Genomic DNA, 11,822 nt, shown 5'->3' with positions numbered 1-11,822 from the left:
AGAGAGAGAGAGAGAGAGAGAGAGAGAGAGAGAGAGAGAGAGAGAGAGAGAGAGAGAGAGAGAGAGAGAGAGAGAGAGAGAGAGAGAGAGAGAGAGAGAGAGAGAGAGAGAGAGAGAGAGAGAGAGAGGAAGGGAATGAGAGACAGAGAGAAGAGGAAGAGGAAGAAGAAGAAGGAAGAAGAAGAGAGACATGAGAGACATGAGAGGAAGGAAGAGGAGAGAGAGAAGAGAAAAATGTAGATGGAGAGGGAGAGGAGAGGAGAGAAGAGAGGGAAAGGAGACAGAATTACACAGCAAGAGAGAACTTTCCCTATCACATTTTCAGTATTTGTAGTTTGGGAGCAGGTAGCTCTGGAATACTCAAATTACTCAAATTATTCAGTCCCCAGTCAATTTAATAATTCCTTAATTTACCAGCTTCTAGAAGCATCCAGAAAATTACAACAGAGAAACACATAAAACTTACCTCATACCCCCTCTGGCGAAGTGAAATGCTATTTAAAAAAAAAATCAATAACCATTCAATATGTCACTGATGATGAATTTGAATTCCTAACATTGATGACATAGCCCCCAACTCCATTTCTATCCATTATAATTTATAGTTCACCACAATGTAGTGAATAAGATTATTCCCATGCAGAATCCTCATTGATAGAATAAAATGCAAGTAGAAATTTTGTATATGGAGACATTTTGAAAGCATGATTATTGTCAAAACTATCCTTTCATCTGAAGGAATTTTAATGTAACAAAAATTCAGTACAGGTAAGCAGAAAATTAAAAAAAAGGAAACAATTGAAATGTCCCTTGGTTCCCTGTGCGAAAAGAAATTATTTTCAGAAACAAACATATCCTTATATACACATTTACCAATTCCATATAGCCTTCAAACACCATCACTTTAATTCTTGAGCTGAAACATCATCTTTAGTGTCCAAGTTTAAGAGGATGAGTAGCTAAACCTTTGTTAACATGAAATTTTATAAACTTTAAGTGCCAAAAACACAGGATCTCTGACTAAAATTGAAATAATAACTGTGGAGGCTTTTCTTTTCTTTCTTAAGATGTCAGATTCCCCACCTGCCACACATGATAACAGTCTGGAGCTTGATAATTTTTCCCCCAAATGGTTTTTTAAACAACTTGTTAGTAAAAGGAATAGTAAGTTCTTAACTAACTTCACTCCTAATGTATTAGTCCTTACATATTTAAAGAGTAGGTTGGCACATCAGGTATTTATACAAATGCAGGAAGAACTCAACCATACACTCTAAAACACAAAAACTATTAATATACTCAGCTTCCAGTGGGATAGTGGTAGTAGACTCCTTAGACATCAAGTCAGCAAAGATGAAGCAAAACTCTCTTTCCTTCGTCCATCCAGACTTTCTATTTTTGACTCCCCTTCACAAGCACACTTCCCTGTGGGATATGGGAGGGAAGTAGGTATCATTATCTATTTTTTCCAGTTGTTCAGCTTACTCTTCCCTGCAGCTATCTTGATTTTGGTTCTCCTTCCCATTCTCCTTTGTACATGGAAGGCTTTGCCTCTACTACTGATGAGCCTTTTAAAAACATTGATACTTTTTGTTTTGACAGATCATCCACTTTCTAACCAATACCTTCCCTTACATAGTACCTTCTCATACCCCCTCCCCCCACAAGCAATCCGATAGTACATTTTCATTTTTCATTTCCATGATTTATTAACATTAGTCTCTATATTTGACATTTTCTGTGGTCTTTTAGTGTTTTTAAAATTCATATTGTTGTAGAAATTACATATTCTTTTGATTCTGCTTTCTATGTTCTGCATCAGTTAATATAAGTTCTACCCTATTTCTCCAAATTTTTCATGATTACACTACAATTACAATTTTATGTTTATATACCACCATATGTTTAACCATTCTCTACCTATTGTTATATAGTTCATTTCTAGCTTTTTATTATTTTTATTAGGAATAGTGCCAAAACAAACATACATGTGTCCTTTACTTCTCACTGACCACTTTGAGGTAGAAATTGAATGGTAGAATTATAGGATTGATGGACACAAATAATTTAGTTCCTTTCCTAACATAATTATAAATTGTTTTGAAGAACAGTTGGATCAATTGATTCATATCTTTAACGATGATGAATCATCACTGATGAGGCAGTTGCTAGGCAATTTCTGCTTATTTAGAGAAAGTGAACAGAGATTCTTGCAGTAGGGTTGCACATAGGGGCATCAAGCATTGTAGTGAGGTCTCTTCAGTGGTAGGGAAGTTGTTGCTGTCCCTTCTCATATTGCACTTTATTCCTCAAGGATCAGATATTTCTGTATTTTTCACTTTCTTATACCATTCCAGGGAAGTGATGATCATTCTTCTCTTTCCCACTAACAAATATAATTTCCTGGTGCCATGGAAAAACTTGCAAAAAATTAATTTGTTGCAAAGCCATTACAAACTAGGGGTGTAGTCTTTCAATTCAGTAAGGGGACATCATCACCTTCCCTTTCACCCTCCTATTTTCCCCTGTGACAGATTTCTCCTGCCTCACCCTTGGTCATAAGTGCAGTTCCTGGATATAGTATTCATTTGTGTAAGCCTGCTGGACTAATCTTGAATGTTCAGGCTCAAATTATGAGCAACAACCAGCTATGTAATCACTGTAGGATTTCTTTCTACACCACTGGCATTTGTTTTTTGACTGAGGAATATTCCTTGGCTGAAAGGATTGTAACTCTGTGTTGAAATCACTTCAGAAGAGGTGGCTAGGTGGCACAGTGGCCCCGGAGTTGGGAGGACCCAGATCGGTTCTGGCCTCACATACTTAACACCCACACAAAAAAACTGGCCATGTAACCTTGAGCAAGTTACTTAACCCCAATTGCTTTTTAAAAAAAATCAATTTAGAGAATTGATTAAAAACCTTGTTTTATTTTGCTTAGTCTTTTTAAATGTCAAGTTTAGTGCAAAAAGAAATAATCACTCTTTTGAAGGAAATATCTTTACTAGAGACTGTACAAAGTTATAAGACACCCAAGATTTTTAGCATTTAGTAAGCCATCATAAGAATTATGCTGATAAAGAACACCATAAACTTCTACCTATTTAACTAAGATTGATTTGTTGGTGAAATCTTTAAGTGTAACCCTTTGTTTATCTTTAGTTTTCAATATTTGCTTTTATAAGATTTTGAGTTCTGAGTTTTTCACCCCTACCTCCACCTCCCCATTCAAAACAGCATGCAGTCTGATAGATGCTATACATGTCTGATCATATTAAACCTATTTCCACATTAGTTGGGTTGTGCAAGAAGAATCAGAACAAAAGGGAAACATCATGAGAAAGAAAAAACAAAAACTACAAAAAAAGAGAAAATGGTATGCTTTGATTTGCATTCAGACTCCATAGTTCTTTCTCTGTACCTGGATAGCATTTTTCATCCTAAATCTTTAGGAATTTTCTTAGATCATTGCATTATTCAGAAGAGCTAAGTCTAACAAAGTTGTTCATTGCACAGTGTTGCTTTTCCTGGTTCTGCTCACTTCACTTAACATCAATTCAAGCAAGTCTTTCCAGTTTTTTCTGAAATCCACCTGTTTACCATTTCTTATGGAACAATAGAATTCCATTACATTCATATACCACAACTTGTTTATCCATTCCCCAATTAATGAGCATCCCCTTAATTTCTAATTTTTGGTCACCATAAAAAGAGCTGCTATAAATATTTTTGTACATGTGGGTCCTTTTCTATTAAAAAAAATCTCTTCGGGATGCAGATCTAATAGTGGTACTGCTGGATTAAAGAGTATGTACAGTTTTATTGCCCTTCAGGATACTTTCACATTGTTTTCCAGAATAGTTGGATCAGTTCACAATTCCACTGACAATGCATTAGTTAAGTGAAATACTTTTGATGGGGAAGAAAAACTGCATGATTTATTCACATTGCATATATGCATATGCACTGTATATCAGTTTTTCAGTTTCTGCCAGCCTGTCTTAAGTAGTGCTGAAAAGTATGTTCTTCCTTGAACAACAAAAAAGGGAAGAACTAAAAACAAGATGGGGAAGATTAGTAAAGAACTATTAACAGAGAATTTTAACTTCCTTGGTGAAATAATAAATTCATGGAAGCTAATGAAGAGAGGAGAGGAGAGAGGGAGATAGATAGATAGATAGATAGATAGATAGATAGATAGATAGATAGATAGATAGATAGATAGATGATAGATAGATAGATAGAATATATATACACACATGTGCACATATATCTATATACATATGTGTATATATGTGTATATCTATTGCTTATTTTAAAAATAAAGAATTACAAAAAGGAAACATATCTCTTCCTATTCTTCACTAAGCTTAAAAAAGCCTGTGACTTTTCATATTTAAGTTATGAACTTATGATAGTATATGGCACAAGATACTGATATAAATCCAATTTCTGTCCAATTGCTTTCTAGTTTTCTAGTATTCTTGTAAAGGTAATCTTTTCTCCAGTAAGAAACGTTCATAGGTTTATAAAACACTGGGCTATTGTTTTCAGTTGTTTTTTATTCATCCTTGCAGTTTTATTCTAGTGTTTTCTTTTTCTGTTTTTTTAAAAAATGATTTCAAGTAATTTTGAATATTACTAATTTACAATATAGTTTGAGGATTAGTGATACTATTCCTCTTTATTCTCACATTTTTTCATTATTTCCACTGTGATTACAGACTTGTTTCTTAGAATGAATTTTAAAATATTTTCTTTTTGGTAATTTGATTGGCAGAGTGCTAAAACTAAGAGGCAACATTGTCATTTTATTATATGCACACTGCCCAATCATGAACAGTAAGCAGCCTTCTATTTAATTATGTCTCCCTTATTTAAGTAGAATATTTTTAATTGTATCCTGTATGTCTTATATGTCATATATTATGTCATATTATATTATATATAATATATTATATTATATGTCTTATATGTCATATATTTCATGAATTTTGTATCTATTTGAATATTCTCTTATCATTTCCCCCAGTTTTGTTAGTATAATATGGAAATGAAAAAATATTTTGTGCCTTTATGTTATATCCCCAAAGGCAGTATGATATATTTGAAAGAGAAGGCTGGCCTTGGAGTTAGGAAGTTTTGAATTCAATTCCTGCCCTGATACCTTCTGGCTATGGGATATAGGTGAATCACTTAACACCTCAGGGCCTCCAAGCAACTCTTCAAGATAAATTTATAAGTTGCAAAAAAAAAAAAAAAAACTTCATGAGAATTTCCTTACAGGGACTTCCTAATCCAATGTAATTGGAAGTTTAGAGCCAAAAAACAAAACAAAACAAAAATCCTTCTAATATACTAACGCTATTAACTGTTGGTGAGCCAACTAGTACTTACTATTAAGTACTTACAGTTAAGTACTTACTATATAGAAGGCACTCTTCTTAGTCTTGGAGAAAGGAAGAAACAGTTCCTGTCCTCAGGGAACTCATATTTTAATGGAAAAGAAAACATGTAAACAGACATACATCATATACAAAGGGTAAATTGGAGGCAATCTCAGGGAGGGCACTATCATTAAGAGGGTTGGGGGAAGGGACTAGAAAAGCCACCTGCAGAAGACAGAATTTTATCTGGGACTCCCAAATTAATTGTGAAACTCACACATCCTCTGTATTCCCAACCCCCTTTGGTCCTACTCTCCCTTTGATTGGAGAGAATGTCAGGAGCTCTCAGATCCTCTATTTAAAGAAGGGACCTAGGGCAGACACCTTATAATTTCCCACTTGACTGTAGGACCTTCAGTACCCCTACCATTCCCCCCACCTTTTCAATTTCTCTTTATCTGTTGTTTTCTCCCATTATGTTGTTGGTTCCTTGAACACAGGGACTGTATTTTGCCTTTTTTTTTTTGTATCCCCATGTACCTAGCACATGGTAGATGCTTAATAAATTTCTACCGACTGACTAACTGACTTGAAGGAAGCCAGGAAAACAAAGAAGCAGAAATGAGGAGGGAGAGCATTTGAGACATGGAGTATGATCAGTGAAAATAGACAGAGTAGGGAGATGGAATGTCCTATGAAAGAAACAGCAAAAAGGCCAGTGTCATTGGATTGTAGAATTTGTGGAGAGGATTAAAATATAAGAAGACTGAAAAGAAAGAAATGGGGTAGGTTATGAAGGACTTTAAAAAACAAATAGGGGATTTTCTATTTGATTCTGGAATTAATAGAAAGTCACTGTAGTTCACTGAGTAGGAGTTAACATGGCCAGATGCATGCTTTAAGACAATCACTTTGATGGCTTGGAGAAGGGAGAGCAATCAGAAAATTATTGCAATAGTCCAAGCATGAGGTGATGATGTCCTCTACCAGGGCAGTGGCTGTGTCAAACAAAGGTAGGAAGGGGGTGAATATGAGAGATACTGAAAAGTTGAGATCAGCAGGCCTACTAACAGATTAGTAATGAAGAGAGGTGAGAGTGAAGCTGAGGATGAACATCTTTGTGTGTAGCTGAGGTGGTGTAAAGGAGAAGGTCATAGAAAATAAATATATAGAGAAACAGGGAAGTGACAGTATTTAAGGGTGTACCATTATGTATTTTGATGTATAAGGGCAGGAATCAGGTGAAAAAGAAAGACTGAAAGCCAGGCACAGAACTCACTGAGAAAGGTAGAAGAGTGTCTTTGGGGTTAGTAGATAACAGCTATCAGAATCTTGACTGGTTGATGAAGATGGACTAAATGAACCTGAAGGGAGAGAGATTCCTGAGTGATTTTGGTAGAGGGAGAGTTTGGCAGATATTCATGAGAAATAAGATTAGATGAGTCAGATGCAGTCCTTAACAGAATAAAAGCCATATGAGAAGCACCCATGATTAAAACATGTATGTGTAGATATACACTCACATATATAATTTTATGCCTCATTGTTTGCTGCTTTAGTTCTCACATCTTTGGTCTCCCTGGAGGTATCAATGAGAGATGGGGAATTGCATATGTCACTGGCCATGCTGCTGCTTGATGAGGGGGGCTGTCCTGCTACTTTATTCCTTTCCAAATGATCTTTCCCCTTCTTGAATGTGATCTGTCTTTTTAGTCTTGTCTCAATCCAAACCATGTGATATTTCCTTGCCTAAGGACATGAGCAAAATCTCCAAATCCCAGAAATCTATACACGTCCAGAACCTACCCAGAGGATGCATTATAATAATGAGGACATCACATCTTTCTAAGGGCTTAAAGAATATATTTTTCCTTGTCTTTGCTTTTATCATCATTTTTACCATGTTTATTCTATCTGAATTTTCTTTATAAGATAGTCCATTTCCAAATTTAATGATAACATCTTGTAGTGGGAGAAACCACTTCTAAGACTTCAATTCAAGGATTCTTCTTTTGATCAGACAGCTAATTTTAGTCCTGACTATGCCTAAGGGAGAACTACTTAAATTTCTTTATAGCTCTCTTTCCTTATCTTCTCATTGGAAAGGCTAGGTGCTTTAAATGAGTTCTATAAAGCTTCAAGAGAGCTGCAGGGCAAATGACAAGAACAGTAGCATTCTTGGTTTGGCAGAAGGCTAGCAGATAACTTCCAAATGAAAGAGTAATTGAGAAACTTTTTCTGAAGTTAAGAAAGTCTTATGGGGAGTCCAGGTAGCACAGCGAGTAAGAGCACCAGCTCCAGTGTCGGGATGACCTGGATCAAATCCGGGCTCAGATACTCAGCACCACACCCAGAAATAACTGACCATGTAACCTTGAGCAATTTACTTAATCCCGATTGCTTAATAAAAAAAAAAAAGAAAGTCTTAGAAATGGTCCTTATTTGCAAGACCTGGATGGACTTTCTGAACCTGAGGAATCTCTTCCAATAGTAAGTAGGTCTTTGTGTTATTGAACTACATGTAACTTCTTACTATGAATAATAGTAGCACCTATAGTATCTGTAGATTATTAAGTTTTGTAAAGTGATTTATAGATGTTTGCTGAATCTGCCACAGAGCAGATATATACAGGTTCAATATTAAAATATAAAAAATAAACTAATGTCTGAACTTGAATATTCTCCTAATACTTCCTTTTTGTTTATATGTGATCTAATTCTCACAGAATTTTATGATCATAGTGTTCTCTCTTAAAAATTAGCATGCTTGAATAACAAGAGTCTCTTAATCACTGCTTACCAGCTTGCTATTCATTTTTCCCTCAATTTATAAGATCTGGAACTTTCTATAGAGCCTCTGGGTGTATTTATACAATTTAAAAGCATAAACAAGATTACCAACTGAATCAGAGTTACTTTGGCAGTTCTTGGAATACTAAACTTGGCAAGCTCTTCCTTTCATTGTTGAATATGTTCTTTTGTGAGGACACATATAACAGATGCCATACTAGCCCTAAGTGACTTCACTGGGTTGTACAATTCACTTGCCAATGTTATTGGCCACCTTATTCCTCAAATTGGCACGTAGAGGGAGAACTAGTTGACTGTGTGTTACTTCCTGGGCTCATCTACCACCAAAACCATGGTTCTTTAATTCAGGGGTCATCATTGGGTAGAATTTTCAAATTAGACCCATCCCACAGGAGATGAAACTCTCATATTTTGATAGCCTTCAGAGAAGATGTTATTGAAATTCTTATTAAACCATTCCCAAGACTCTCAGGAAAACTTTCTGGCAAAACTTAAATAACATTTTAGAAGCAATTTCCACACACGTGTACATACATATACATGCATTTTACTTTACAGAGTACTTTATATACATTACCTCATTTGATCCTTACAATAACCCTGTGAAGTAGAAAGTACAGGTGATATTAACCATATTTTAAAGATGAGAAAACTAACACTGAGATTGCTTGCTTGCCCCAAATCAGAGAACTGCAGTGGAACCAACACTTAAAACCAGTTTCTTCTCAATCCAAAGCCAGAGCTCTTTCCTCCATCTCTCTCTTTTTCTCTTTCTCTGTTTCTCTGTCTCTGTCTCTCTCTCTCTGTCTTTCAGTCTCTCTCTGTTAACCTCTTTGGTCACTTTCCACTTAGCCCTGTTTTTTTGTCTCTGGGTAAAAGAGTCTAACTCTTTTAACTACTCTCTATTTCTTTTTCTTGAATCTTCTTAGTACCTCTCCTCTTAACCTTTTACTCAAGTTCTGTAGTCTGAGACTTGATGATGATGTTTTAGTAATATCATCACCATGGATCTATAAGCTACTCAATAAATAGCTGTTGAATTGAATCACATTTAAACTGTTTGTTTCCTTAATGGCTTCCCCCCTCTATTAGACTTCATTTTCTCTGTTTAAGATTAATCTGCCAAGGATATTTGGAATCTAATTTTAGCCTCCAGCTTGATGGTCATAATAAAGAAAGGTGTTGCAGATTAGTAGTGAAACAATAAACTGAACACTCTGTCTAGACTCACAGGGGCTATAAATTTTTTCATCTTGACTACTTTCATCTTTCAGACATCTAGAACAGGATGTCTAATAGACATCTAAAATTCAACATATCCAATAATGAGCTCATTGTTTACCTTATAACTTCCTTATTAGTGTAGAAGGTAACACCATTCTCCCAGTACATTAAGCTCACAATCTAGGTATTATCTTTGACTCCTTACTATCTCTTACCTCTTGTATTCCATATCTATTGCAAGGCCTATTGATTCTACTTTTGCACTATCTCTTGAATATGCCTTCTTCTCTCTCCTAACTCTGTCAACACTCTTATGGAGGTTTTCATAATTTGATTCCTGGACTACTGAAATAGTCTGCTGGTGGATCTGCCTGCCTCAAATCTCTCCCCATTTGAATCTATCTTCTATTCAGACTTCAAAGTGATTTTCCTAAAGTCTAGGTCCACTCCTCCTTCATTCCCACTCAAAAAACTCCAGTGATTACCTATCACCTCCAACATCAAATACAAAATCCTCAGCTTGACTTCCAAAGTCCTTTATAACCTAGTCCTCTTCTACCTTTACAGTTTTCTTATACCTTGTTCCTTACCACGTAGCCTTAGATCTAGTAACACTGGCCTTCTTACTGCTTCATGAACAAGACATTCCATCTCAGAGCTGGGAATTTTCTCTGACTATCCCCCTTGCCTGAAATGCTCTTCCTTTTCATCTTTGCCTACTGGCTTCCTCTAATCCCAAACAGATTTCTGTCTTCTACAGGAAGCCCTTCCCAAATCCTCTTAATTCTAGTGCATTACCTTTATTATTTAACTTCTGTTTAGCCACTGTATGGCTTGTTTGTACAAATTTATTTGCTTTTTGTCTTCCCCGATATATTTCAAGATCTTTGAAGGCAAGGATTGTCCTTAAATTCTTTTTGTATCTCTAGTCTTTTGCATAGTGCCTGGTATGTAGTAGATGCTTAATAAATATTTATTGTCTGACTGACTTTATGATTTTGTAGTCTGGTGAAGCCTATGGACTCAGTCTCAGAATATTTTTAAATGCACCAAAGTATATAGGATTACAGAGGAAACCAATTATATTTATATAGTTATCAAAATAAATATTGTTTAAAATTTCAGGTTCCCAAGATCAAGATACTGTAAATCTCACATTATGGATAGGACCCCACAACTCTGAAAAGTTTGCCCCAGGCAATCTTTTCAAGTGAGATAAGTGAATTCTCTCTGTTCCAGTCTATTCTTTCTGAGTCCCTTTTTCCACCAGGGCAATGTTCCTCTCACTAATCCCCTTTGCAAGTTTACAATGTAAACATGCTTCCTATTGTGTCAAGATATACTACCAGAAAAGAATCTCATGTCATTTTTTCTAGCATTAGGATAAATTTTTTTGGTCTTACCTCTCCCAGGTATTATATTTGAACCCTATTCTTAACTGTAGGGAAAAAAAATTAAAGACTCTATTAAGTGCATTAACTAATATCAACAACATCTTACTGACTTTTATGTTCAAACTTCTTGAGCTTACTTATGATGTATTAAAAGTTGCTAAGAGTCTGTTTATCTTAGAATGGTACATTTGTAAAGGACTCCTGGTCCTTTTACTTTGGTATAAAATAATATTATGCTCAACACCAGTCATGGCCCACTTCAAACTAGCCTTCAATACTGGCCAGGATTAATAATAATATCTAGCACTTATATAGCATTTGAAGTTTTGCACAGCATGCTAAAGATATCACCTCATTTGATCTTTACAACAGCTCTCTAAGATAGGTGCTATTATAATCTCCATTTAAAAGATAAAGAAATTGAGACTGAAAGACATAAAGTAACTTTTCTAGAGTCTCACAGCCAAGTTAAGGGTCTGAGGAGGAATTCAAACTCAGATCTTCCTGATTCCAAATCTATCACTCTACTTGGTCACCTCCAAATCTAACATCAATCTACTTGGTCACCTCCTTGCCTCTAAGAATCAGAAATTAACTTAGTTGATTTCCTAGGACTATTATTTTTCAGCAATTTCCCTCATGTTCAACTCTGTGACCCCATTTGGGGTTTTCCTTGGCAAAGATACTGGTGTGCTTTGCCATTTCTTTCTCCAGCTCTTTTTATAGATGAAGAAACTGAGGCAAACAGGGTTAAGTGACTTGCCCAGGTTTACACAACTGGTATCCGTGGCTGGCTTTGATTTCAGGTCCTCCTGACTACAGTCCCTTCTCTTTAGCTGCCACTAAACTGCCCTGGACTTATTATTCATACTCATTCACCTCAGAACCAGAACTGAGGACAGTGAAGTAGATCAATTAATATCTCACTAATGTTGTTTATCCCGTTGGTGGTATGTGCACCTCCTTTGTGGAAATCATCAAGCAAAAACACTTGACAGGGATGTAT

At 35.7% G+C, this 11,822-nt stretch overlaps 1 long non-coding RNA gene across 1 annotated transcript in view; it reads left to right on the top strand.

The window, feature by feature from the left end:
* The first annotated feature begins 7,660 nt into the window (after positions 1-7,660).
* Positions 7,661-11,822, top strand: part of LOC138175729 (uncharacterized) — a 44,746-nt gene continuing 40,584 nt past the window's right edge. Inside the window, exon 1 of the long non-coding RNA XR_011172071.1 lies at positions 7,661-7,877. This is a non-coding gene — a long non-coding RNA (uncharacterized lncRNA). The remainder of the gene's footprint in view (positions 7,878-11,822) is intronic.

The sequence above is a fragment of the Petaurus breviceps genome, unplaced genomic scaffold, assembly GCF_028583685.1.
Source record: "Petaurus breviceps papuanus isolate PSGF00001 unplaced genomic scaffold, PetGlider_PUasm1.0 79, whole genome shotgun sequence".
Lineage (NCBI taxonomy): Eukaryota > Metazoa > Chordata > Mammalia > Diprotodontia > Petauridae > Petaurus > Petaurus breviceps.
The sequence above is the reverse complement of the archived record's forward strand: the minus strand, read 5'-3'. Positions and strand labels throughout refer to the sequence as shown.